The following is a 25,704-nucleotide window of genomic DNA, read 5'->3' on the forward strand; positions in this document are numbered from 1 at the left end:
TCAAGTCTAAGTGGGAACCAGAAATTAAGGCATGATCTGAGGGCAAACCAAAAATTAATAGAGGCAAGCCTGACTCTCCTGGTCATTAGCCAACAACCCTGCAGACTGCTGCTTAAACAGTGAGGCGCTTCAGTTTCCTCATCTGCAAAATGTCAATAAAAATAAGAGTCATGCTCATTGGAAAGGACTCTTCTCCATTGGCTTGGGGGAAGCATTATTTTATATGAAGACACGAATGGTGTGACTCCACTTTGTATACAACCAGATAAATGAAAAATTTTGCTCCATTTATGTACTTTGAATCAAAATGCATTCTTCTGTTGTGTATAACAAATTAAAACAAATAAATAGTTTTTTTTTTTTTTAAAAAAAAAATTTAACCACTGGTTTCAAAGTTTCTCTCTTGGAGAGGTCTATGTTTAGAGAAAGTCCTTAACAGACTGCTTTCATGGGCGCTGACGGGAGTCCCCAGGGGATGATCTGGAATCAGATGGTCAAACAAGAGAGAGTTATGTGGCTTTGAAAATTACTTTAACAGGCCTTGGGGAGGAAGATCAGAGATAAGAAAGAGGAGCGGAGGTCAGAGAAGAAAGAGAGCTGAAGACCACAAAGGAGGCTGAGCCTGAAGAAAAAGGCAGCCCCCGAGATACTCCTAGTGGTAATAAGGATAAAAGACTGCTCAACAAGTGTGGAAAATATTATGTTTTGAACTGTTTATAGTTCTACGATTTAAAGCCCTCATGTTATTCTGATCTTGGGAACCTGGTACACACATTTTAGTTTATGAAGGGTTCTATTTGGAGTATAAAAAGGGAGAAAAAAGATTTTTCCTTTTTAAATTTTTTTTTTCTTTTCACTCTCCGACACTTTTTTATTTTTTATTTTTGTGTGTGTGCTGGGGATGAAACCTGAGGCCCGACATGTGCATGGCAAGTACTCTACCACTGAGCTACCACTAGGCAAAGAAAGGTTTTAAATATGGGCTTAAGAGTGAAAAACTTAATTATTGAGTCCACAATCTTGTCACTAGGATTCCATATTAAGAAACTAATTTCTTAACCAGCTATGTTGAGGGGGTTAAAAAAAACTTTTAAGAATTTCATAATTGTTCTCAAGGATAATGATACTGATTCTGTCCTAGTAGAAGTAAGACTAGTTGTTGAATAATTTCTATCAGACTCAGTATGAGTGTCCTCCTCTAGCATTTGAGATAAAGTATGTGTTTTTCACCCTCTCTGGGTTATAATTAATTAGCATATGGTAAATTATAGCAATCATAATGATGATAATAAGTTTTTTATTAAGTGCTGTTTATGTTCAAAATCATTTCATTTTACAGAAAGTTGGCTTCCTAACAATTCTGAAAAATCAAGTCTTCAATACTAACACAATATTCAAGTCACCTTTGCTATAGAGGTATATTACATATGTTTTAAAAAGCACTTGGAACTAGAGTTGAAGTTTCCTAATTCTTGGCTCTTCTTTGGAATTTTTTATGCCTTCAAAAAACATTAGAATGTTTTTTGAAGGCATAAAAAATTAGCTATTTGCATCTATCTCTAAAAACTGAAAAACCCCTATTGGAGAAATTCAGCTATTTAAGTGATATAAAAGCAAGTATCCTATAGGTTTGTTTGTTCTCATACAAAAATACAAAATAAAACCAATATTTAACCATCATGGAATAGTTTTCATAATCCTAGTTAACCATGGGTTAGTCAAATGGATGAAGGCATTCAAGGGCATACCTACAATCCAGACCATTAAAGATATCCTTATTGGTGATAAGTTCTGGAAAATGTAACTGTGTGATGCCATATTTTAGAAAATGAAGGATTTTCCTTAGTTTTCACTGGACTATTTTATTTATAAAGGGTCAAATTTCTTCAAATGAACTATATTTCCACCAGATTAATAGAATTTAAAGATATCTTTAGTTTATCAATACAATACCAAAAAATACTGAATGGTTTTTCAGTTACTATTTTGTGAAAAATGAGAGCATTATAGAATGGAAATTTTATTTTCAAAGAAATTAACTCTAAAAACATGGTTATATTGTTTGAGGAAAAATGAAAAGCAAAGTATCATGAAGAACAGCATGAAATGCTATTAAAGTGGCTTTCACTGATGTAGTTTTACCACATAAAATTGCTTTTCACTTCAACCATTGTCATGTTTGTCTAAGTTTATTTTGTTTTGTTCACAGAATTCATGAATTTGATCTTTCTCCCAACTGTGAGTGAGAGTATATCTGGTAAACTCATTGTCTCAGTTTCCTCAGTACAAACATAAAATTATATTCTCATGTTATTTTGCATTTAATGGTGTTTTAGAAGTTAAAGTTCATTAAAAAGTGCATAGCAGCATAAAAGGGAGAAGTGATAATGATTCTGATAATGGTGCATGCTCATAACATATTAACGATGTATGCACGTAGCACTTGTAAGCAACATTCCAGATGCACAGGAGCAGCGTGACCAACCTTGCAGGGACTAGGAAGTCAGAAAACAATACCCTTCACAAGCTGTCCAGCACTGATCTTTTAAAAGGGGAGTCATTTGCTGGGTGTCAGTGATTGTGGTGCTTGTTTCACTGGAAAGGACAAAGGGGTGTGCTTCATTTGTCCACGTTGCTGTAAAATTAAGAAACAAACCTGCATCTTAGAATTCAATATAAACAAATACAAGCAATCTCACCAGAATCACAAACAAGACGCAGAAACATTTACTCATAGAGAAAAAAATATATATATATATACATACACATATATACATATATATTTTTAATTAATATAAATGATTAAGTTGAATGACTCGTTATTTTGACAAAGAATAAGACAGATGTTTAATTTTGATATTTTTTGCAATAAGACGCATTGATGTTTTAATTGTTGTTTCCACATTCTCTTTTAAGAGCTAGATTTCAGTGTGTCTAAATGAGGCTGATGTAGACTAATTTCCCTGCAGGGGTTTGTGGTTGTGGATGAATTCCCAATGGGGGACACTTCAACTGATTACACTTATTTCTTTCACATTTAAGGGAAACACAGGAATTGCTCTCTTCCTGTTTCATTTTACTGTAATACCCTGAACAGCAATAACACATCTTAGAGATAGCTGATTTCAATGCATGAGTATTAATGCCCCAAATCATCATCATAGGTGGTCTAAGACATTTAAGCATAAGACATAATTGAAGTTGGATTTTAAATGAAAATTATAAAAAGTATTTTAACAGACAACATAATTTTTTTAGAATTGATAATAGACCTAGTTCATAAGTTCCAAAGCTTAATGGAAAGGACAAATCAGGAGAATATACTTTTCTAAAATATTATCATAAAATAATTATAATTTTAAAAACTTCTAGCTCTATAGAATTATTGGATATAAAATTCAGAGCATCCAAATTTCTTGTTAAGTTAAAATATACCTACTTGTGTACAAGAAGACATGTGTGTGTATATATGTATACACACACACATACATATATAAATATATATATATACATGTAAATATGTATATATGGACATGTATACACATTTTCAGATTTTCTAAAATTATGTGCCATTCTTTTAAAATTGGAATACTATAAATATAACTTTAAAACTCTACAGATAATTTATATCTATTAACATTATTCTCTGTTATAATACAATTTTGCCATAAAGGCCAACAAGGCTTAAATGATGGTTTCCTCCATGTGCTCAGTCATTCAAAAAACAATTTATTAGTTCCAGCCCTCATGATCATACATTGTAGGATTATTAAATAATCCTAGATATGTTTAATACAAAAAAAAAAGAAATGAAAAGGTACAGGTGCCTCAGCTTTTTAAATGGTATGTCCCTCATTTATATTTTTGGTTTCAACTTCCTAAGATGTTTTTCTGAGTTTTAAGTTTCTATTCTCCCATGCTTAAAGATTGAAACACGTGTAACGGTATTGTGTGGATTTGGGAATGCAATAAGAGAAAAAAAGCACAAATCTGATTTTATCTCCCAGCTTTTTAATGCTACTCAGTGCTTTCCTTTCATCTTCAGTATCAAAGTTAAAATTCTTCTTGTTGCTTACAGGGCCCTTCATGATGCAGGCCCAGTTTCTATATCTAGATTTATTTCCAACACTTTACCCATTCTGCGCTTCCATTTCACACAAGTTCTTTCCCTTCTAGTGTACTTGAATATGCTGTTACTCACTGATTTTGAACATGACCTTCCCTTGCTGGATGTTCCATGACTCACTTCATCCTCTCCTAACTTTATGTCTGTCTCCTTCCCTTTCCTGCCTTCCTCCTTCCTCCATCTTTAAGATCACAATCTCAATGTCACTCTTTTCATAAACATTTGGAATCATCTCCCTCTCTTCATGTCTAATTAGCTGGTCCTCCCTTGTGTGCCTTTGAAACTTACTAGGGAGCTCCCATACTTTGCACTTAGGAGCCTTCTCACTTATCTTACACTACAGCAACTGCTAGGTTACACCTGACAGGTGACCATGTACCAAGACTTGTTCAAAGATCAATCCCCACGCCAGAGTATGTGATCAGCATATAATGGCACTCAGTAATTAGTTGTGAAATAGAAGCACCAGAAATCTAGAATGACACTGTCTTATCATCGTATTTCCCATCCCCAAGCAGATAGTGGATATTCAATTGGTATTTGTTGAATGTATGGATATACAAGTAGAATAGAAGTAAAACTTTTTAGGATCTCTGTGAATAATGATAATGTCTGTGGTCTATGAAGTTTTGTTTTTGTTTTTGTTTTGTTTTGTTTCATTTTTAATGACCAGGAACTTGAGGAACTTTTCTTATATGTTTCTGAATTTCTGGCTATATTATATTATAGATGAGGATGACAAGTGCCATAAAAAGGAACCTTAATTTTTATTCATATCTGCTAATGACATTTATTCTCATCAATATTTTTGAGAATGTTAGCTCTTGCACTATTCAGAATAGCCCTAAGAGATAGATGCTTCTAAAGCATTTTAGCGGATGAAGAAATTAGAGTCCCCTTAGATGAATAGCATAGCAGGGATTTTCACCCAGGTCCAGAAGTGCAAAGCTTCTTTCTTTGGAACCAAACAATATACTGTTGATTTACTGCTAATTCAAATTAAATACACTTTACTAGAATGTGGCCAATTGAGAAGCTGTGATGAAGAGAGCTGTGTGGTGCAGGGTTATTAGAGGTCCATTATCACAACATATCCCTTTATAAAAATAGCACTAGATTTCAAGGTGGAATACTTAAGAACCAGTCTCACCTGCACAAGTTCTGTACTTTCACCCTCCAAAACTGCAAACTAAATAAATATTTTTTTTCTTCACAAAATTATCTTGCCTCAGACATTATTGTTTCCCATAATTTCTTCCACAACAGGATTTGTCTGTTTATATTTTCCCTGTGTACCTGAGGTTTAGAAATCAGAATTGATTTTTTTCAAATTAAGTATGCTTAAATATTTTAATTAGCATCATCAGTTTTAGAAGCAGGAAAGAATACAATAGGTTTGGTCCTGCCAATTCTCACATGTCATAGACTCAAGGTGATAAATGCAGAAGATTTTGATTGATGTGTACACATGTGTCAGCATTACCTGAGAATTCATGGTGAGTGAAAATCAACATATTGGTTAAAAAAAAGGGAACAGGTACCCTTTTATAAATTTTTATTTTAAAATAAAAATATGTTCATCAAAAATTGCCAAAAATGAGCATGGAAGTCTTATGTACCCTTAATCCAGTCTCTACATATATAGTATGTCCCCAAGGACTCATGTGTTAGAGAGTTGGTTCTGTGTGGCCATGTTAAGAGGTAATGGGATCTTTAAGAAGTGGAACCTAAGAGGGAATTAATAGATCATTGAGTGCCCTAACCTGGAAAGGAACTAACTCAGTTCTCACAACAGCCAGTCTTTCAAAGAGTAAGACCTACTGTTGAATGGTGTTCTGACTTTCTGTTTTGACTGTAATCTCTCCCTCCTACATTTGTTCCCAGTGTTGTGACACCATCCGTCACAGACCTTTGCCAAAGGTCAAACCAATGGGGCTGTCCAATCTTGTACTTTCACCCTCCAAAACTACAAACTAAATAAATATTTTTTTTTCTTCACAAAATTAGCTGGCCTCAGACATTTTGTTATGGTAAAAGAAAATTTATCAGTACAGTAATGAAATATTAAAAAAAAAGAATTAGCCCTGGGATAGACCAAAGTATGTCCTAATTTTATCAGTTATGCATGTCCTCATTTTTGTGTGTGTGTACCTATATTCAATGTTTTGGCATGTACAGATTCATGCAGCCACTACATGATCAAGACATGTCACCCACTGTATCATCCCATAGAATCCTTTCTACTATCCCTCTATGGTCACACTCACTACTCTCCTGCCACCCCTAATATCTAAAAAACACTAACCTTTCTCCTCTCTCTAATGAGAGGAAAATGAAAAGCAGTGAGGGTGGTAAGCTCATTGTGGGAATAAGGAGAAGAGAAAAGCTATCTTAAAAAAAAAGAGAATTCCATTTCTAAAGTCAAAGTCCAATATGAAATGTCATTCTTTTCCTCATTTTTCTCTCAACTCATCAGTCAATTACTCTTCATGGATCAAGTACAGGACAGCATTTTGAGCCAGACTGACTTGCTCTTTTCAGAGTAGTTATGTTTCAGAGGGATTCATTACCCTTTCATGACACATGTCCAAAAGAAAACCATAAAGAAATTATATCTCCAGATCTTTCCTCAAGATTATATGTAGGGCTTTAATTGTTAACTTACCTATTTATCTATCCATCATCTATCTATCATTTTAATCTGGGTATAAATACACAAATTCATGTACATATGCTTTTCACCTCTTGTTTTGCTTCAGAGACACTACATTCTTTTAACAAATAGAAAGTTCATGGCAACCCTGCATTGAGAATATCTATCCTCTCCATTTTTCTAACAGAATGTGCTGAATTCATGTGTTTGTACAGCATTTTGGTAATTTTCATAATGTTTCAAATATTTTAAATATTATCCTGTCTGTTAAGGTGATTTGTGATCAGTGATTTTTTTTACCTCCACATTGTAACTGTTTGGGGATTCCATGAAATATTACTACACCAGAAGACAAACTTAATCAATTAATGTGTGTCCTGACTGCTCTACTGTCCAAGTATCGCCCCGGTCATTTCCTTCCCCTCAGCTTTTCTGTCCACTGAAACACATCAATATTGAAGGTAGACAAATCAAATCACCTCCCAGTTGTCTCTGAATGTCCAAGGGAGGGGATATAATCATGTAACTCTCGCTTTAAATCAAGGGGTTTAAATTAGTGAAGAGCACATGTTGGGAGCAAAGAGAGGCTGAAAACCAGGGCTTTAGCACCAGTTGACCAAACTGTGATTGCAAAAGAGAAGTTCTTGAAGGAAATTGGAAGTGTCATCCAATGGACATACAAATAACGAGAAAGCAAACTAGCCTTATTCCTGATATCCAGAAAGTTTTAGTCATTTGGATAAAAGATCAAACTAGCCACTACATTCCCTTAAACCCAAGCCTAATCCAGAGTAAAGCTGTTGTGATTTGGATGTGAGGTATTCCCTGAAAATTCCTGTGGGAGGCAATGCAGGAATGTTCATAGGTGAAATGATTAGATTAGGAGATTTGTACCCCAGGTGAGTGGATTAACCCGTTTGATGGATAAACAGTTAAAATAACTACCATGCTGGGTCATAACTGGAGGCTGGTAGGTTATGAATAGAAAAGGGAGGTCACTGAGGGTACGTCTTTGGGGATTACATCTTGTCCCTGGAACTTCAATTGCTCTCTTTGCTTCCTGACTGCTATTACCTAAGCATCTTTTCTCTGCCATTCCCTTCTAACATGAAGTTCTGCCTCCCTCAGGCCCAGAACTATGGAGTCAGCCAACTACAGACTAAACCTCTGAAACTATGAGCCAAAATAAACTTCTCCCCCTCTAAGTTGTCCTCATTGGATATTTTGGTCACAGTGCAAAAAAAGAAAAAAATGACTAACACAAAGGCTCTAACTCTCTTTAATTCTGGGAAGCCTGAGAGAGGTGAGGGAGCTTCAAGAGAAAAACCTAAACCTTGAAGAGGTTGGTTTATGAGACTTCAGGAAAAGAAGTCATCTCCATAACTTGAGGGTATGGGATGAAGTATCAGATCCTGGCATGGAAGCTTCAATAAGATACCCAGAAGAGCCAGCTAAGATCATTGATGAAGATAATGGCACAATTCAACAGGTTTTCAAGGTCAAAGAAACAGTCATATACTGGAAGACTATGCCATAGTTAGAGAAGAGAAGTCAATACCTGCTTCAAAGCTTCAAATCTCTTGGTAGGACCTCATGAAATTGGTGACTATAGGTTGAAACTCATTTTCACTTATAACTTCAAACATCCTAAAGCACTTAATGGTTACACTAAATCTACTTTTTCTGTGCCTGAGTCACAGAACATCTGTTCATAGTAGAAGTTTCCTAAAATTTTTAAGTGGTTAAGACCCATTGCTCACAAAACAAATATTCCTTCCAAAACATGACGATTCACTGGCAATGTACCTGATCACTAAAGAACTCTGATGGAGATTTACAGTTAGACTCATGTTGTTTTCATGCTTCATAGCAAAACATTCATTGTACAGCCCATGGATAAAGGAGAAATTTTGATTTGTAAGTCTTGTTATTTAACACGTACACTTTTAAGGTTATCATGTTATAGATAATGATTACTAAATGATAGATAATGATTCCAAAGTAAATTGAAAAATTTCTTGAAGGGATTCACCATTCTAGATGCCACTAAAACCATTTGTGATTCATGGAAGAAGTTCAACATATCAACATTAACAGCTTGAAACAAGTAGATTCTAGCTCCCATGGATGACTTTGAAGGGTTCAAGACTTCAGTGAAAGAACTAAATGTACTTATGATGTAAAGAGCCAGATAAATAAAATTAGATGTGAAAGATGCCACTGAATTACTCTAATAAAAGCAATGCATGAAGAGTTACTTCTTATAGATAAGCAAGGAAAGTGTTTTCTTTAGGTGGAATCTACTCCTGGTGAAGATGCAGTGAACACTGTTCAAATGACTACAAAGTATTTGGGATATTGTGTGAACTTACTTGATGAAGCAATGGCTGAGGTTGAGAGAACTGATTCTAAAATTGAAGGAATAGTAAAATTCTATCAAACACCATTACATGTTAAGAGGAGTATTTCATTAAAAAAAGAGCCCGTTGGTGTGGCAAACTTCATTATTGTCTTATTTTAAGTCAATCTACCTTCAGGAACCACCACGATGATCAGTCAGCAGTCAGCAGTATTGAAGAAAAGCCTTCCACCAACAAAAATACTCTATCTCACCAAAGGATCAGATCATTCTCACTTTTGAGCAAGGAAGTGTTGTTAAGGTACAGACATTGATTTTTAGAGATAATGTCATTATACACTCAATACACTTCAGAATTGTGCAAATATAACTTCTATGTGCACTTAGAAACCAAAAATTCATGTGACTCTATTACAGTATTAATTGTGTTGGTCTAGATACAAACCTTCACAATATCTCTCTGTGTGTATAGATATACACAAACACAGACACACAAAGACATCCATAGACTGTAACTGTAAAAAAAATATATATAATTATATATATACAATCTACATAATATTTCAATATATGTATTCATAGCTACATACTAAATGACTGTATGGTTTGGAACAATAAAAAAATTATAGGTTTTAGAGCTCATGAACACTACATAAGAATTTCAATTCTATTCCCCACAACCTAATAAAAAATCTGAAAACTTAATTTCTTTGAATCTACTCCCTCCCCTCTAAAGTGAAAATAACAGCATTCCCTCTTATTATGAGGATTAAATGAGATGGTGCCTGTAAACTGCTAGCTAATGTAGAAATTCAAAAGAGAGCAGCCATCATAATTTTATTGTAGGAGATTCACATAGTGCCTTTGATTTCTAGCACATTTTCACAGAAGCACAGATATGAAAACATAGGCGCTAAAAATTCAATAGAATTTATGTTCATTGAGATCTGGTTTATATGGCAAATATAATGATAAAACAACGAGCCCACCATACTTGGATCACAGACAGAGCACCCTAGGATACTTACTGAAGTGCATATGCAGCATACAAAGGGGAAACCAGACAGGTTAGAGGGGGAAGAAAGAGAGAGAGAGGGAGAGAGAGATAGGGAAGGAGGGAGGGAGGGAGGGAGGAAGCCAAATGCAACAGATGAGAATTGAGCTGAACTATAAAACTCTCTTCCAGAAGTCACATTTGGTAAAATTTATCTAGGAAGTAAAGGAACCAGATCTATGCAAAGCAATGCAGAGCTTCCATGCACTTGTAGCAAAGGAGGAATCTACCCTTTGGCTTTCACTCAGTATCTAAGCACCCCAGTGATGGTTTGAAATGCAGTGCATGTACTTATCTAGTTTCCCAGTATACAGAAGATTAGAAGTAGAATTTTCATGCAGGATAACTTTTATTGCTAGTGGCCAAGGTTTTGAGAGCAAAAGAAAAGAGGACCCATTAAAATCAACTGTTAGAATCCCCAAATAAAATAAGCTGGGGCGGTTTTGTGTAACAGTAGCTACACATAACATAACCCTTTCTTCTTAAGTCATCAGCATATTAGAAACAACCCAGTAACTTCTTGAAATGGTGGGTTGAGTCATCCCAAAACAAGTTACATTATGCTTACTATCTCTTTTGACAAAATCTAAGTGTAAAATGCATTGTTGGATGATACCATTAAAATAATCAGCATTTCTTGAAAAGACTTAGAGTTGAATAGTTGCATAGTGGGGGATTACTTAACCTTTATGAGCTAAACTTCCTTATTTTTTTTACATCCACATGATAATATGTACCCAGTGAGCTAGTGGTAAGTTCTAAATAATATAATAATTATAAACATTTCTGGTACCTGTCTGGCACATAAGATTGTAATTGGTTAAGTTCTGGTTTTAATTGGTTAATTCCTGCTTTAAAAGGATTTGTCTCAGTTCTTTGGAACATTCACTTCTCATAAATTTACTATGGTGAAAATTACATTAGCAATTATTTCTTTTTTTTCTTTAAAAGGCAAATAGTTTAGTGTGAAGACATTAACATATGTTTTAGTCTGCTAAACTATAGTATGTCACTCTGACACAGGGGTTCTTTCAAAATTCACAATTCCTTTAAGAGTTGAAGAACAGCACATGGAGAAAAGCACCATTTATTTTTCATGAATACAAGATGTGTGCTGGATTTATCAGAGAACTGTGGAACTCAGATTCTCTCGTTGTTAATTCATCAAGCCTTAGTAGCGGGAGTTTTATCCCACAAAACAAATAAATATATAATGTGCATGTGACTGCGCATTATTGTCTCACTTTGTGTGATGCACTTTGGGAATGAACATTTATTAGGAAAGAATAGGATTGATATTGATGTTCTTGGGAAGCATATATTTTATTTTGGATATTGAAACTTCTAACTTCATGTATAGAACTTCATTCATGAATGCTATTGACTCTCTCACTGAAAGTAATCTTTCTTTTTTGAAAATGAAAAATAATTTCCACTTCCATTATATCCTTTCAATTCTACTGCAACACAGTGTTGCTAAAGCACATCTTTATTTTTACCCATTGCCCTATCAACATCGAGTTTCTGCAATATCTTTCACACCAAAGGAATGCAAAGTATTTGAGTGAACTTATCAATGACTTAAATTCCTCCTTCTGTTCTGGTGAAAATGAGGCAGGAGAACTTGCTGTTGGTAGTTAAAGAAAGTTCAACCTGCACAGCTTTTTGCAAGGAATCAATCTCTCAGCTCAGTCAATGAACAAGTCAGGTCGCTGAACCTGTCTGCCTCTCCCAGGCTCTCAGACTGATCAGAAGACTGATTCATAGATAGTTGGCAGCCCATCTCCTTTATGTTCAGTCATGTCCTACCACTTCTATTTACACAGCATACACACGTGCATGCACACACATATACAGTTATTGCTCTTCCTGAGCATCATATACAGTTTAGAAATATGCCTTTCACTAGTACCTATTCAAGAAACTCTATTTGACTGTCTATTGATACTGTTAAGAGATAATCAAGTGACTGTAGAACTTTCTTCCTTTTTTATGGATTACAAAAAAAATATGAATTATTTTTAAATATCCAAAAAAAAAAAGGTACATTAGGAGATCTAGCCAACAGACTAAAGCCAAACTGGAGCTTGGGAGTCAAGGATAATCTTTACAGAGAGGACCTGGAATGCTCAGAAGCAAAGAGAGAAGTACAGAGCCCAACATATTTTAGACTCAATAGCATGCCAAGGATTAAAGCTACTAAGGCAAAATCTTCTTTAGCAATAAGGAGCAAGCATAAAGCCAGGAAAATGTTTTTAAAAGCCCGGGAGTTAAGAATTGAGGGTGAAGTGTTAAAGTAGAAATAAAATAAATGTGCAGAGGACCTTTGATATAGGCAAAGCTGAGAGTCTCTGTGTTGAGTGCAATGAGTTTTATGACACCTTGATATTTGAGAAACCACCAAAGCAGGAAGGTCTCTGTACCAGGTAACTTTCTGTTCCTGTAATACAATGAGAAAATCAACTTATAAAAGAAAAGACATATTTTGGCTCTCAGTTTTGGAAGCTTCAATTCACAGCAAATTGGTTCCTGTGCTTATGGGCCTGTGGCAAGGCTGCACATCATGGTGGTGACTGTGGTGGGCAAAACCTTACAACTTGTGTCCAGGACACAAAAAAGAAAGCAGAGGCTGGGGGAAATCAGTGTCCCATACTTCCCTTTGAATAAGCACCCTCAGTAACCTGAAACCTCCTACTAAGGCCTGCCTCTTAAAATTGTACCACCTCCCCATAGTGCCAAGGACTGGGAACCAAGCATTTAACACATGAGACTCTAGGAAATGTTGTATCTCAAACTATAGCTGTCAATTCTAGCTTGTCTTCACTTTGCTCCTCTGAAGTAAGTCACGAGATCCCCATTATAGAAGAACACTTCATATTTCTAAGGAAAAGAATTAACGCTGGGAAAATTAATCTAAACCAACAGACCTCAGTGAGTTCCCTTCGGCGTCTTATCCTTAGACCCTACCCCTTTTTGTCTAATCATACTCCCCAGCAGTTGCGTACTTTTCATTAATCCAAGGTATAAAAATATACAAAATTCCATGTTTCTTTGCTTCTTCATTTCTGAAGTGCCCCCCAATAATGTGAAACATACATTAAGTAAACTTGTGTACTTCCCTCTCGCTTATCTATCTTTGTTATGGGAACCTCAGACATGAACCTAGAGATGGGTGAAAAGGAATTTTTCTTCTTCTGCAGATGACACCCGTGTAGAGCTCTGTGAATGTCTATATAAAGAATCCTGAAGTTCCCTGATTGTTCAATAGGCAAAACACACAAGCATAGCACATATCCTAAGAGCACACAGCTCAATGTCAGCACATTACATTAAGCTCATTTTTTTACATTATTCCTCTGAACTTTGAATATTCCTCCGCCTAGGAATTATTTTGCATTGTTAGAGATTGAACTCAGGAATATGTACATGGCAGGCAAGCTCTGCTCTCAGAAGGTCTGCATTTATTTTCTCATTCATCTAATACTCCTGTCAAAATGTGAACTTCAAGGGAAAATGTTCAATGCTGTCTTTAAAATCCAGTTGAGGACACAGAAGGTTGCTGAAGTGGCTTTTAGTGTAGCGAGATGATCATCTGGAAAAGATTTACAAACCCTGAGCCAACAGCAGAGCTAAGTGACCTGACAGTATAAGACCAAGTCAGGGAACTGAAATCATGGGAGGTGAAGGGACCTAATTGTACCACTTGATAAAATCCAGCTGCTATCCTTCAGCAAATATTTACTGTACACCCAGTTATTTTCAGGTAGATGAGGAAATAGAACTTGTTGTGTTTTCATGCTGGTGGTTGGTACATTCTTCCTTTTATATTGTGTGTTCCTAAAGAGAGAGACCCAACTTAACCTAGCACTCTTAGCACCATTTATAATGAATATCATGTCATACATTCCAATTTTCAAGGTGGTGCTTTCAGGAAAAAAAAAAACTTTTTTTTTTAATCAAACACATAAAAAAACCTTTTAAGTGGATCACTAATATCATTTTAAAATTATCATTTGGGACTTAAAAAGAACAGATTATAGAAGAACATAAAAATGCTTGGCATTAAATATCTGAACTACAGTAAAGCATATGTTCAAAATTGTTAAGTTAAGCAATAATTAAGTATAGAATGACACATATATTTTAGTCAGGAGATTTTACTAATCCCATATTTTTTTCAAAATAACTTAGGGGTGGGGCAGGACTAGCATAAGACAGTGCAGGTCTGAGAGTCTGGAATGTGCCAAATCTAGACTTGTCTTTATTTATACATCCTTATCCACCTACCAACTGCTTCTTAGCTCCTGATCACAAAAAAAGATGCTCGAGAGATGTGTTTTCTTCCGGTCCCACTATCACTGAAGCCTCTCCCTGAATGGGTGAGGGACTCAAGCTTTCCTGCATCCCGTTCTTTTCCCAACCCTCTTGAAATGGCTTTGTCCTCCCTCCACTGAGAAGGCTCCTAAAGAGGCCAATGACTGCTTGTGTTTTGCCGAACACCCGTTATTCACAGCAAAGAACCAGGATCTCAAACCAGATTCTACCCATAACTTCGAATACCCAAAGTTGTACCTAAAACAGGTTGCTGAAAAATGGGACTCCTTTCCATTTCCAATGTTATAATGTTATAAATAGCACATAGATGCACTGACAATTACATATTGGTGATTGAATTCTAAAGCAAGACCAGTCTGTACCCGCTAGGGGTACCCCCATAGAGTAAACAGAGCCTGAGGATGAATTTGGGAGAATAGGTAATATTTCTTCACATTCAAATGCAAAATATTGATGATTCCAAAGGATAAAAATGAAAAACATAGGCAAGCGATAAATTATACCTTCTATAGGAGGCAGAGCGCTAAGATTCATATAAAGAAGACTTGGGAAAAAATTAGCAAAAATCTCAATTGGAAGATTGGCAAAACACATAAATAATTAATACACAAAATCAATAAAAAAAAACTCTTGTTCAGACTTACTAGTAAAAAATGAAAAATAGGGCTGGGGAAATAGCTGAGTTGTTAAGAGTACTTGCCTCACATGCACGAGGTCCTGGGTTCATTTCTCAGCACTGTGAAAAATAAAAAAGAAAAGAAAAAATAGGATGGCTTATTACATTGGCAGTGATCTTAAACTTTTTAAAACTTCATGTAGTGAGGAGAATGGGGAAAGAGCACCTAGAAAGTAGCAGAAATCTCATAATTAGAAATTTGAAATACATACCCGAAACTCTTAACATTATCCATTTCCATTAATATCAAATTTTACTTTCTGGGAATATATCATAAGAAAATTAATTATAAATGTACACAAATAGAGAAGTGGAAGGAAATTTGTGGTAGCACCTTTTTATTTTCTTTTTTTTTTTTTTTCACAGCTGTTGGCCACCCAGGTTGCTGGGAACACTGACAAGACATGGATCACCATCTCCAGGGAGACCCTGACCCACAACACTTAGGTCCTTTAGTTGCTGGCTCTAAAGTTTTACCCTCTAGGTGACCTGAACTTGCCCACTTGCTGCTTCCCTCCAACACTGTGAGTGCCACACATGGTAAGCTGCTAGGCTCTCTTTCAGAGCAAGAGGAAAATAAATGCTCAGCCTCTCCATACAACCATCAGGTTTCCATCTTATCTAGGTTACATCTAAATTCTGTGTAACTAATCAATATTCCTAGAATCTGCACTCTAGCTCACAGTCACTACCCAGACTCTAAGTCCATTCCATCACCTATGATGCACTGAGCGTTCTTACTCTGATGCATTCTCTAATATCTAATTTTTCTTTCAGATCATTTCATCAAGACATTGAAATATTCACCCCAAATCAGACAACTTTATGTCTCCAAACTCCACTTCAATTTAAACTGACTATAAGTCCACAATGCCTCTCCTGCAGTTTTTCCAACACAGTCTGACCTTTCTCCCACATTTTAGGTATTCTGGATTGGCAGGTGGTAGGTGGAACATCCTCTTTCTGGTGTAGCTCCTTATCTTACTCCTGATGGGACAATGCTCAGTCTTTGATAGGATTTTTCTATATTCCTCTTTATTATTCTTCGGGTTGTGCTCTAAAAGCTGGACTCTGGAAGCAATGGATTCAAATTCTAACTGCACCATTTAGTATATCCGTAACTTTGAGCCTCAGTTTTCTCAACTGTAAAAGAATAAACATGGAGTTACTACATTGCCAGGGAAATTTTAGGGAATCAATGAGACCATGCACATGAAGTACCCAGTGTACTCTATGCTCTCACAAATGTGTAGTAAATATTATTTACAATTGTCATTTGTAGTCAAACTTCCACAAACAGTTGTTTACACTTGGTATCTCCCTGGTCTTACATCTCTTTTGTTCTTCAATGACCTATATCATATATTCTACTCCAACATTCTACTAAAACTCCCCTTAAGATTGCCTGAGACCTTTGACTAATTAACTCCCTTAATTCAGTGATTATTCTCAATTTTTATCTAATTTGATCTCTCAGATGTCTTGAAAATATTCCTTCTTTTTCTTTTTCTAATATTATCTTGCTTTGTCTTGTATTATTACTAAACCTTTCTATTCCTCAATGTCCCTGACCAGAAATGGAGATGTTACTTAAAAGGTGATTTTTATCTCACTACCCTACTAAGAGCTTATAGTTCTAGAAAATAATTAATAATAATTTTAAATGGAGCTACCCAACTGACTACCTCTTCAGACTCTGATGAAATAAGCATAAAGCCAGAGGGCCAGGAAAAGAGCATCTGCTGAGGGCACATTTCTTCATTTTCAGGACCATGGGCACAGTGAGTTGTGAGATAAGAGTCAAGAGTTTTTAATTGTGCAATGATGTATAATAAAGCATACAAATGTAGTGGCACAAAACATCAGGTCTTTATTTGTTCAAGACAGTGTGGGTTGGCAATCTGGGCTTTGCTCAGCTGGCAGACCTTCTGCTGGTCTCACCTGGGGTTCACCATGTTGTGGTGTCATCAAGATGCTGGATGGCATGTGATGGTTGAGAGAGCCTTGCTCAGATTCCTGGTGTTAGTTCTAGTCTTCTTCAGGTCATGTTACTCTGCATGGTTTTGCATCCTCAAGAAGACAAGCCCTGACTTCTGAACATGACAGGACTTGGGCAGCAAGAGTAGGAGAGCTAAAGATATGGGTTTTCACAGGCTGAGGCTCAGACATACCATCACATCTGTAGGATTCTATTTATCAAAGCATGACTCAAGGACAGACCAGACCCAGGGGGATTAAATATTGTTCCTGGTTTGTAGAAGTGACAAGGTAAATTGCAAAGAAATGCATCCACAAGGACAGGAGGAATTGTTTTGGGCTACTGTTGCATACAATCTATGTCAATGCCATTTGATGGAGCAAATTTTTTTAAAGCATAAAATAAAAGGCAGAGAATTAGAAAGAAAACCAATTATTATAATAACTCAGTTATCAAAAGAGCTAAATATTTTATAGTCATACCAGTTCATTATTGTAACCATTATGGAAACGATACTTAGGAGTGACTCTAATAACTACCATAATTTCAAATTAGTAATGAGCACTATATATTTTGAAATATTGGCAACAACTGTAATGTAGTTTTTGCTTTATGATTTTTATTGATTACAAAGGCACAGTACTAACACTATGATGGCTTGTTTCCTGCATTCATAATGGCAGAAAATGTAAATTTTCATTGAGAAGTTAGAGAAAATGAAAAAAAGGAGTTTTCTTTTTCTCCATACATGAACCTCTGATATCTAAGGACCCCAGTGAATTGGCTTGCTTTACATACTTATTCTTATGTATGTGCAATGTTCTGTGTTCCTTCATTAGTAAATAAATATTGAGAATACCAAAATCTTCCTTGTGTGAGATTGACACTCAACCCATTCACTCCTGCCTCCAACAAATATTGCTTGGATTTTCATCATGTGCCAGGCTCTATTTGTTTTCTACCTGAACATGTGGGGGAGGAGCAGTGGGCTAGGCAAAGCCCTGGCTCTTCAGCACACACTCTTTAGCAATTGTGATCTTATGGTGAATGAACAAATTTATCCTGCTATTAGAGCTATTATTTAAGGATTGATTACAGAAGTTATTATTTAGTGCTAAAATAGGAGTTACACATTACTTAGAACAAAGCCTTCTACCTAGAAGATGCTTTTTTTCACTTTTTGCATGAATGAAGAGCTTTTCTTTATATCATAATAGTCATAATATTAACATTTCCTAAAGTGCTGTTGTGGTTCTTCTTCCTTCTCTATATAAAATAATTCAAATTATTTTTCTATGTGATGTCTTGATCAGCAAAAAAAATAAACAGAATATATTAAGTGGTTAAAGTTCTTCTAGACAGAGATATTTTCAATGAATACTTGGTGATTAAGCATAATGTAAGCATACCCTATGATGTTTATCAGTAAAAATATATCTAAAGAGATTATTTATATAGGTGATAGGAACGCAATACTAGTCATGAAACCAATTTTTAAATCACTGTTGAATGTAAGATTGCACCTGTTAAAATAGCAATTTTCTGTAAGGCAGTTTCTGTGTTTACCATAAAATAGCAGTAGCTTGATCTTTGATAGAAGATGAAATTGGATTTTCATCCAAAGAGACAATAAATAGTATCATGCTCATTTTCAGCAGGTCCCTCTAGTTGACCTCATTCCTACACACTATTCCTGTAGAGTAATAATAGGAAGACTTTTTATCATTAATCTTGTCTTTTTTCTTAGAAGACAGTAAATCCCATTTTCTTGTGTACAGTCTCACCCACAGTCCTATACTTTGGTTAAAAGTTGCACAACTTGGCAAGGTTGGTGGACAGAGCATGTATGAGGCTAAAGTAGTCAGTCTCTGTTAACTCTCAATTGCGTAGTCAGACCCACCCTTTAATTCAGACTTCATGGCCCTCTTATTGACCTCTTCCTTTTAATTCAATCCATTTGCCTTTTTCTAAATTTGTTGTCTTCCATCCCTTCATGATTCTGTGGTCCATAACCCCACTTAAACCCTTAATAGCATAAAGCACTGGATTTCACTGCTATTTTTTCAACATATACATTTTAGATTGTCTTTATTCCTGCTGAGTCCTGACAGGTGAATTATGGATGTATAATAGATAGAATGTACAATATTGTACAATCTGAATTACAAATTCTTTAGTAGAGTAGATGAGTTCTAGCTTCTGCTGACTCTTTAGTGCCTCTTTCCCATTCTACTGAAGTTATTCAACTTCTGTCATGCTCATCCAACCTACACTTCCTGTTGTGATGCTAAGCATCTAAACATCTTCCCTAAGACATAAAGACAACAGATTCATTAGTCAACAACTCCCATCAGATCCCTGCAAAGACTTCTTGGAAAGCTCTCTTTTATACTTCTACCCATTGGACAACCAAGGATAAGAATGAGGTTTCGCCTCTTCTAGCTCCCAGACCCATCACTTTGGGTCTAGATTTACAGCATCTCTAGACTTTTGTGGGGAATGTCCTCCCCCATTGATTTTCTCTTTCCTGCAGCTGCAACCTTTCTCTCTCCACAGGAAGCTCTCCCTTCACTATGAACAGAATAATTCAAAATTATTCAAAAGCAAAAGCAAAAACAAAAACAAAGAAAAATCAAGCAAAATAAATAATAAATAAATAAAAGACCAAATAAACCAAATTTTTTCTTGCCTCATAGTCCAACAGCCTTCTCACAAACTCATTCCTGTCCCATGTCCACCACTATTCCATTCAACTATTCAATAATGTCACCAACATGCTGACTTCTCAACTTCTACTCTTTTTATTCCTCATCTTCTTTAAACTGCCTTCCACATGGAATACTTTTAAGCACCCTGAATTATTCCAATATTCTCTCCACACCTTGTTTTCTCACATGTTCCTATCAGATCTTGGCTTCTACATTTACACTTACACCCTAGTCTTTACTTCTCTTTCTCTTAGCTGACTTCTCTTTGTACACTTATTGAATGCTGTTATGCCATGTTCACTCCTTTTTCATCTATCTCTGAGTTTTTGATCCCATATAAGATGACATAACTCTTGCCCAATGCTAACAGGTTCCAAATATTTTTTTTCCTATTTACCTTCCTATCTTGGGTTTCTCATGGATTACCTTAACTGGTATATTACAGAAATGCCAATATCAACCCATCCAGGAAGAATCCAATATCTTACTTCTCATTCCCATTCATGTGTCATGTTCCTAAGGTGCTTCTTTTCCATTCTATCCCCATCTTACCCACAAGCAAGGTCTACCACCCCAGAAGTCCAGCATTTCTTTCAACATTTTGCCTATTCTCAACTCACAGTCACACCATTTCTCCTCTTTTCTGGAACTTATCTCTTCTTCTCTATCACCACTGTGTTGCTTTAGTTCAAGTCCCACTATCTCTTCCTTAAATTACACAAACGTTAAAGTCTCAATTCTGACAGTATAATTTCTGATCTCATTATTTCTCTTCTCTCACACTTATGTTACCCTGGAGTCTTTCCAAACCATTTGAAGTAAACACTACCAACAAGTCTATCTGCCCAGAATCACCATCCCCTTGTACTTACTACTCGGTCTTCTAAGAATTACTTATGCTTTAGTCTAGACTCTAGGAAGAAAGAAAGGAAAGAAGGAAAGGAAACCAAGCTAAAGAGGGAAGGAAATATTACCTCCTATTAAAGCCACTCTTTGCTTCATTAAGCAAACTACGAAACTTACAGTATTAAAAAAACAACATTTAAAATGGCTATTTAAGACTTCTTATTGATTTTAAATTTATCACATCCACAAAACTCTGAGCAAAATGAGAAAAGTTGTGTCTTATTAATCTTATTTTTCACAATGTTTAACACAGTGTCTGAACCATATTAAATATGCAAATTGTTACAAATAAAGAAAAGAAAGAAGAAGAAATTTGGGAGAAGTACCATGGCATGTATGTTTCAAAACCAATGGCAGCAATTTTATAATACGGTTTCCTATTTAACAGACCTCTGTATGTTACTGGAGTATCCAAAGTCTAGATTTAATTTGGGTGAGTGGAAACCAACACTTTTGGAAGAAGGTGATTGGGATAGTTGAATAAATTTTTCTCAAATTATTTCCTATGCCTGGGCACTGGTACAGTCATTAGTCCTCTGATGATGGACTTGGATTCTATTTAATTAATAAAAGAATGGGGGGGTAACCAAAATTATTTTCCAATAAAAAGTTTTTAAAACGTGTCACCTTGACCTTATTTATAGAGATCATTTTATGGAAATGTTACCCCAATGAAGAAACAAATTACTAAGTTCTCATCCTCATTACATATTTATAATCTGAAAATAAACATCAGTGAATACAAAGGCTTATAGATACTCAGACCAGCTTTATACCTTTTAATAAGGAAACATTAGTTTACATTTGTTCCAGTGTTTCTACCTGGCCATGGTGGGGAATGAGAATGAAATGCCAGAAGATAAAATTGATTTTTCACTTCTGCTAGATAATAATGCCTAACATCTATCTTACTTTTAAGATCAAGGCCAGAAACTAAGGCACAGCCTGGAGGGCAAGAAGAAAAAAAACAAACAGAAATGAAATCAAAATCAATATTAAACATTATATCCTAGCCACATATGATTCATGCTGAAGTTAATATTATAGATATAGAACAAAGTTAGTAATATCAACTTAGAATTATTTTCAAGATTAGAGATTTTGATCATTCCCATGTGCCAAGATTACATTTCTCCCTTTCTGGGAGAGTTCCAATACATTACATTGTGTGTGTGTGTGTGTGTGTGTGTGTGTGTGTGTGTGTGTGTGCACGCGCGCGTGCGTGCGTATGTGCATGTTAGAGATTAAACCAGAAATAAAAATCACATATAGGAGATGTGAAAAGTGGTTTTGTTTTAAGGTCACCTTCACATAAGTGTTAGGAAAATAATAATGATCATGCATTAAGTATCTATTGTTTGCTTAGAAAAATAAATTAAAAAGAAAGATATCTCATAATATAGAATTCAAAACTGTATGGAACATTATACCAAAATAATGATCTATTTTTCTTTGCTTTATATAAAACAAAATTCACAATGACATTAGTAGCATTGAAGAATGAACAGGGAATGAAAAATGTACATTATTTCCCTTTATGCCCTGTCCTTATAGAATCTTCCCGATTTAGATGCAGTCATATGCTTCACAGCCTTAAAGCAAGCATTATGGCCTCAGGAATACTTGTGTCAGAGCCTGTCCTAAAATGATGTAAGACTTCTCAGTGTGCTTGTATTTTAGATGGGAAATAATACAATTATAATGCTCATTGTGAACTTTAGAATTGTGAACATTTAATGTACTTTTATATTCAAAGAAAAAAATTAAACCCCTTCTCAAAATCACAGTTGGCAAACTTCCAGAAATATGACTGCAAGATCTGACTTTGAAGGGGTTATAACACAACATAAAATTCTCAATAATCACTCCTAGTATCCCCTCATACTTTCTACATGTGAAGCATTGTGCTGCAGTCTTGGGTACTTCCTGTCAATAATATGCTGCAAAACCATGATTAGCAACCCCCTTGGTTACCAAGCATTCCCATGGAGACACCAAGTCTGAGTGATGTAAAGTAAGTGGCCCAATGTTCAATAGACAGTAAGAGAACCTGTGGTTCAAATAAGGCAGTCAGAGTCTAGAGTCCACATTTCTAATCACCCCTGTGAATAATGCTTCCTTCTTATATCAATGATTTAGTTAGGATGGCAGAATTCCTTTGCATCTTAAAAAAATAAACAAGTAGTTCTCACTATTTGAATGGTGCTTTATTTTTTTCCTACAAAAGACATAACTTTACACTGCATTTTCCCTAGTTCTTTAACCTGTCTTAGTAAATTTTTTTTTTATTTTTTTACCATTAAAAAATAGAACTAAATGCTTAAGTCATAAAATGGGAAATGCACTAAAGAAAGACTGATCATTACAATTGGAAGCAAAAATAATAAGTTCTGAGGCTGAGCATGGACTCCTTCTCCTGGGTGTAAAGTGCTACACAGTTGTTCCTTGATAATCTGAGGGATATTGGTTTCAGGAACCCCTGTGGGCCCTGAAATCACAGACACTCAAGTCCCTTATATTAAATGGTGTAGTATTTGCACATAACCTATTCAATCCTCTCATATTTTTTTTAATCATCTCTAGATTACTTCTAATACCTAATACAATATAAATACTATGGAAACAGTTGTACTGATATTTTGTTTGGGGAATAGTCATAAGGAAAAATAATCCGTTGCATGTTCATACAGACATGCTTTTCCCAAATATTTTTTATCTGTTTTTAGTGGAATCAACAAAGGTGGAATCTGTGGATTCAGAAGACTGACTGCACTTGAGAATTTAGGATCATGGATGTAGTTGCCAACATATCCAGTAAGAAGCTGCTACAAACTTTAGGGTGCTCCCTGCTGAAACACCCTGATGAAGGTAAAATGCACTGCCCCAAACAAAAGGAGGAGATCAAGATGAAGAAGATTTTAAGCAGAAAATAATCACAGAAATTTCAGTAGAAATGTGAGTGCTATAATTTGAATCTAGAATGTCCCCAAAGGCCAATGTGCTAAAGGCTTGTTTCCAACAGTGGCACTATTGGAAGGCTATATAGTACCTGTTATGGTTTAGATATTATGTGTCCTCAAAAAGCTTATGTGTGAGACAATGTAAGAATTGTTAGAGGAGAAAGAAATGACTGTGTGATCAGAGCCTTAACCCAATCAGTGAATTAATCCCCTAATAGGATTAACTGAGTGGTAACTGAAAGCTGATAGGGTGTGGCTGGAGGAGGTGGGGCACTGGGAGCTTGACTTTGGGGTATATCTTTTGTATCTGGCAAGTAGAGTCTCTCTCTGTTTCCTGATTATCATGTGAGCTGCTTCCCTTTACCACATTCTTCCACCATGATGTTCTGACTCATCTTGAGCCCCAAGGAATGGAGCCTGCTGTCATTGACACCTCAGAAACCCTGAGCCCCCAAATAAACTTTTCCTCCGCTACAATTGTTTTGATTAGATCTTTTAGTTACACAGCAAAAAATAAAGCTGACTAAAACAGTACCTTTAAGAGGTGGGAGCTGGTGGGAAGGCTTTCAGTCTTTGGATGTGAGCCTTGAAGGGTATCCTGGGACTCCCTGACCCTTTTTCTTACTCTCCTTTTTGCATCTTGGTCACAAAGTGACATATGTTGACAAGAACTGCCACCATGATTATGAGGCCTCAACCAAAAGACACAAGAAATAGGGCTGATCTATCATGAGCTAAAACCTCCAAAATCATGAGCTAAATTAAACCTCTTCCCTTTATAAGTTGATTGTCTCTGGTACTTTTTACAGTAACAGAAAACTAACAGGAATAAATGGAAACAGAATACCTTGTCAGGAAGCTCTTCCAGTAGGGCTAGAATCCGTGAGCATCCTCACCAGGCTGCCCATTGCACTCCAGGTCTTGACTTCACATCATAGAGCAGTACCTTCCCCGAATGGCACTCTGGCTCATGGAACAAAAGTGCTCATTATTGAGTAAATGTGAAATAATTAATAGGCAATCAGAATCACTGAGAAACAGCTCAGAAAATTGAAAACTTTGCCACTTAACTTTAAAAGTCCTCTGTTTCTTCTACAAGCCGAGTTTGCTCAGCTGTTGCTCTGAACCACTCATCTATGCACCCCACCCTCACCCAAGTTTATATACAGAAACCTAAACCCCATGGGGATGGTACCAGGAGTTGGGGTCTTGGTGAGGTCATGAGGGTGAAGCCTGTAAATTGAGATTAGTGCTCTTACAAGAAAAGAGAACAGAGAACTTGCTTCCTCTCTCCCTGAAGCCCAGGAGAGAGTTTCTCAACAGATAGGGGATCTGTTAGTATCTCAACCTGATGTATTCTCACAAGAGTAATATATATTCTCATATTTTCCTATAAGAGTGATTTCCCACTTTCCAGAACTGTGAGAAATAGATGTTTACTGTTAAAGCATTCTATGACAGCAGCCCAAACTGAGGAAGACAGGTGGCCATCTGAACTGTCTTTGTCTACAACTACAGTGTGGTCACGTTGGTCATTTTAAGTGCTACTATGAGCACACTCAAAGAGAAAAAGGGAAATCAACTGCCTTTCCCTTTAAGGTAGGAGCTCTTCCTCAAAAAATTTTAGTTCAATTGCGTGCTCTGTGACATTTTACATGACAAGTATACCCCCTCCCAAAAAAAAGAGGCTGCAAAGAGGGGAAAATGTAGATTCCAGTACTATATAGGCCTCCCCGATCCTGATGCTGTTATTTATAGCAGCATTTTGTTGAAATTCCCTAAGCTGCTTCTCTTTCTGTGAAACTGGTATTTGAGAAGCGCTCCAGGGAGAGGCTCCCAGGCACCTCAGAGCTGGCTGGGAGATTTGCACAGACAGCTCCCACTGGTGTCAAAGCCCCCATCTGGGTGCACAGTGTGGATGCGTCCTCTGCTCATCCGCCCAGTCTGGA

General features: G+C 36.1%; 1 long non-coding RNA gene across 1 annotated transcript; it reads right to left on the reverse strand.

Annotated features, from left to right (window-relative positions):
• Positions 1–2,019: 2,019 nt before the first annotated feature.
• On the reverse strand, positions 2,020–25,189 carry LOC144377911 (uncharacterized). Its single transcript, XR_013439193.1, has 3 exons — positions 24,603–25,189; positions 15,228–15,263; positions 2,020–2,635 (listed from the first exon to the last, which is right to left on the reverse strand). It is a non-coding gene; the product is annotated as an uncharacterized LOC144377911 (long non-coding RNA).
• Between the last annotated feature and the right edge of the window lie 515 nt (positions 25,190–25,704).

The sequence above is a fragment of the Ictidomys tridecemlineatus genome, chromosome 5 (assembly GCF_052094955.1).
Source record: "Ictidomys tridecemlineatus isolate mIctTri1 chromosome 5, mIctTri1.hap1, whole genome shotgun sequence".
In the NCBI taxonomy this organism is placed as follows: domain Eukaryota; kingdom Metazoa; phylum Chordata; class Mammalia; order Rodentia; family Sciuridae; genus Ictidomys; species Ictidomys tridecemlineatus.